This window comes from Vicugna pacos, unplaced genomic scaffold, assembly GCF_048564905.1.
Source record: "Vicugna pacos unplaced genomic scaffold, VicPac4 scaffold_20, whole genome shotgun sequence".
Classification (NCBI taxonomy): Eukaryota; Metazoa; Chordata; class Mammalia; order Artiodactyla; family Camelidae; genus Vicugna; species Vicugna pacos.
In genome coordinates, this window is record NW_027328741.1 from 27,411,114 (window position 1) to 27,415,818 (window position 4,705).

Consider the following 4,705-nt stretch of genomic DNA (forward strand, 5'->3'; position numbering starts at 1 on the left):
TTGACAGTTAATCATTGGACAGAGAGCAGTTGAAGCCACGGGAATAAATGCCACCCACTGACAGTTTACCAAAGAAAAGGGAAGGAGGGCACTTCTGGTTCAGAAAATATGGCAGACCAGAATCTTGAAGACCCACTCACTTAAGACACATAAAAACGTAGGACAAAATGCTGCCAGTGTTTTCCTGTTTTTTTTTTTAAGGGCACGTTTATTGTGGTATGATACCTGTACAATAAAATACACATATTTCACATGTACTACTTGGTGAATTTGATAAATGTCTACACCCAGAAAACCATAACCACGATCAAGATAGCTAACATTTCCATCACTCCCCAAGAGGGGCACTTTTCGAATCCCCATATTTATCCCTTCCCATCCCCTTCTCTCCCTGTGAACCGTAAGTTTGTTTCTCTATGTCTGTGGGTCTGTTTATCTTCTGTATTTAAGTTCATATGTTTCTTTTTTTGATTCCACATATAAGTGATATCATATGGCATTTTTCTCTTTTTCTGGTTTACTTCACTTAGAATGACTATCTCTACGTCCATCCATGTTGCTGCCAATGACATTATTTGTTTTTTCATGGCTGAGTAGTATTCCATTGTATAAATATACTACTACTTCTTTATCCAGTCACCTGTCAATGGACATTTGGGTTGTTGCCATGTCCTGGCTATTATAAATACTGCTGCTGTGAGCATTGAGGTGCATGTGACTTTTTGAATTAGAGTTTTCTTCTGACATATGCCCGGGAATGGGAAGGCTGGATCATGAGTTAATTCCATTTTCAGTTTTTAAAGGAACCTCCACACTGACTTCTCTAGTGACAATGCAGCCAATCTTGTGAAAGCAGAGCCATGCTCAGAAAGTAATGGGTATTTCTAAGGGCCAGACATGAAGTGCAGTGAGTGTGGCCTGTTCAAGAATCAGAGGGCAGTCTGCCAGGGCTGGAGGAGAGTGACAAGGGAAGTGTGGTACAGGTAGGAGCCAGACCATGTGGGGACATGGCAGGCTGGGATAAGGAGCCTGGACTTCCAGTAATCCCTTGGTAACCATGGGGCACTGGTTCCAGGACTCACCCTGAAGTCAACATCCATGGATGCTGACGCCTCTTGTATAAAATGACATAGGACTTGCATGGGACTCATGTACATCCCCCCATCTACTTTTATATATATATATATACAAACTTTTTTTATTGAGTTATAGTCATTTTGCAAAGTTGTATCAAATTCCAGCATACAGCACAAGTTTTCAGTTATACATGAGTATACACATATATTTGTTGTCACTTTCTCTTTCACTGTGTCCTCCTGTGTACTTTAAGTTATCTCTAGATTACTCATGGTATCTAATACAACATGAATGCTATGTAAGTAGTTGCCAGTGTATGGCAAATTCAAGTGTTGCTTTTTGAAACTTTCTGTTTTTTCAACAATATTTTCAATCCACCGTTAGTTGAATCTGCTGGATAGGGAGGCCCTAGATATGGAGAGTCCCCAAGCTCCTCCTTCCCACATCCTATATTTTCACTGCAAGCACTGAAGGGGTCCAAACATAGAAGAGACCCATCTACCTGCTGGAAACCCTGAGGAATTCCGTCAGCGTATGTAGAGCAGGAGAGAAGGTTTAGGGCCAACTAGTGGGAAAGGAGGGCCTGCCTGGAGAGGATGGAGGAAGGACAGTAGTGGAAGCCATCACGTACTCTTACTGGAACTAGCTGACAGCAGTGAGGGACGCCAAGGATCTGGGTACACGTCACGTGTGGGGCGATCCTGGCCACCAGGTGCAGGGTTCACATAACTGGGACCCAGTTTGCAAGATCAAAATAACAAGGAGGCAAAGGGGCTGCCTCAGTCCCAGGATCCTGACAACGGCCACAGCGACGTGACCCCAGCTAATGCGGTTCCCCTAGTAAGCCAGAAAAACGAAACTCTGAGCCAAGATATTGCAGATTCCACTGCAGCCACATGGATAACTAGATCTCTAACCTGACAAAATGTAACCACCAGAAACAGGAATCTTTCCTTTTCTCTTCCTTTGGAACTTTGGACAGGGAGTCACACATCTTTGACGGGAACCACCTATAAACCAATAGAGAGCTCACTTTTTCAGGAATAAGCATGGAGAAAAAGAGTGGGGTGATGGTTTAAAGCAGAAGTCAAAGTTGAAGCCCATCTGAGAAATGGTAAAAACATGTTTCTCAATGAATTAGAGTTATGGCAAAAAGAAGGAGGAAGGTTAAGGAAATCTCTATTAATATCCATTCACCATAAAAGACTAGCCAGCCATAAAAAGACAACACCTTAAATTAATAATTTTTTTTTTGGTGATGAAAAACAATGCCTTAATTTAAAACAAGGCTTGGGCCATCAACAACACTCTGAGAATTGTTGACGAGGAGAACATAAATCTGCATATAGATATGTAAGTGTTCCAAGTCCACCACTCAAAAACAATTAGTCAATCATGTGTCCAGTTGATTGGGAAATCCCAATAAGTAAATAACTCAAAATTGGGAAAGACATGGGATTAAATAGTGGTAGCGAGCAATGAAATCCAAGATGTATATACCTATATTTTCTTTGTTAATGTAACAAACTTAAAGCAACTATCTAAAAAGTAGTAACTGGAGCACACAAACACACACACACACAATTTAGAACAACAGAGAGGTAAAATATGCTAAATTTATCATTATTGAGGAACAGGATCTAATAGATTATTTTTGAGACTCTTATAGGAATACTGGTCCAATTGCATAAAAATTTATGAACTTAGAGATGATTTATAAAGATTTAGAGAGAATTTTCTTTAAGAGGCAATATAGCTTCCAAATCACTGAAGAGAAAATTAACAATAAAAAAATTAATTAATCTAGGTAATATGGAGTAACACTGACCATATTTACCACCCTAAAATAAACCACAAAATGGATAAAATATATGAAGCAATGATTTTTAAGACACGTGGAAACGATCATCCACTAGGACCTTGCCTTGCCACCTCGATACCAAGGCTCCTAGGCCTCCTACTGCCATCACAAAAGATGTCCACCAGGAGGCGACATTTCCTTCCTCTGCTCCTACTGCAGAGCCAGTCCTGAGCAGTCCTTTTCCAGGTGTTGGCAGGCAGCTCCCAGAAGTGCTCTCGTGGGCCTTGGTCCCTTTTGGCCACCAGCAAAGGGATCAAGGATGAGCAGTGAGCCTCCTTCCTCATCCAAGACCTAGGAAACTATCTGACTTTTGAGCAGCCCTTCACTCTTGTCTGCTGTCTGGTACTCCCCACCCGGCTTCCCGAGTCCCCGGCACGGGCAGCCTGCACGCTGGCCACAGCCCATCAGAATCTGTTCCCTCGCCAAGAGGCCACGCATGATCATGAGCAGGGCTCCAGGCCTCTGGAGCAGCACGGCTTGGACTGGGTCCTGGCCCTGGGCGCGTGAGCTCCATGCCCTTGGTTGAGTCAGTCAACATCTCTAAGCTACAGTTTCCTCATCAGTAAAATGAGGACATAATCAATATGGAAAAAAAACAGAATCTGAGGGGGACTAAATTTCTGGTGATTGAAGATAATTTTAATTTTGATTTATACAGCAAAGGACATCATACAATTTTTACTACATCGTATTTCTAAAGGACAGCTTCTACTATTAAAAGTAATGCATGCACGTACACACAAACACACGTGCAGACACACTGGCTCTAGTCCACATACATCCCCACGGGCACACACACATGGAGTCATGTACCACCCACACACCCATAACATACACACAACCACACACATCCTCAGGCGCACACACACACATAACATACAGAACCACATACATCCCCAGGTGCACGTGAGCACACACAAACACACAGTCATGTACAACACACGTCCCCAGGTGCGCGCGTGCACACACACACGTCTTACACACTTTGGCGTTATTCTAAATCAATTTACAATTGAGGGTCACAGTGTCCATTGTTTTATCCACTCAGAAGATCCTGACTTTGGAGCGTGAAGCAGGAGCTCTCCTCTCTGGAGATGGTCTTTACCAATTACAGTCTCAGTAGAGCCAACATAACTGCTCTGGACCTTTGGAAGTGCAGGCCAGAGCATACCTGGGAGCTCACATCCTGTACATGTAAACATGTTAAGTGCAGTAAGTTCTAAAGTCCTGCCTTTACAAATATACGTTCATTATAAGGGGGAAGACCAGGTTCAAATTTAGAATTCCAAGACACAGGGGAGTCCGGCAAAGAAAGTGAGCGTGTGGGGAGAGCTGAATCCCAGTCTCTGACCACTAGCCTGATCCTTTTCTTCCCAATGCTGGGTCCATCCCTTGCCACAAGTGGCCTTGGATGTTCACAGGGGGACACTCAAAACTCACATTCGGGATCTGCTCATACCCTCCATACATACAGCTGCCCTTTGGCCTCTCTGTGAGTCCTGGGAATCTGAGCTTCCGGGAGAGCCGGTGCAGGCACTAGGAATGGGTCAGGGGCTGCTGAGACAGGGCATCTGGGGTCCTGGGCTTCTAGAGCATGGGATGGAGCCAATGACCCTGCCCCCTTGGCCCTGCTGACTCCACCCCATGGAGGGCGTGGCCAGAGGAAGTGTCAGGGCCAGAGGGACCCTCTGCAGTGCAGGACCCCGGGCAGCGGGCCCCCTTGCCGGGGTCTAAGAGCAGAAGGCCTAAGGAAAGGTCTGAAGAGGC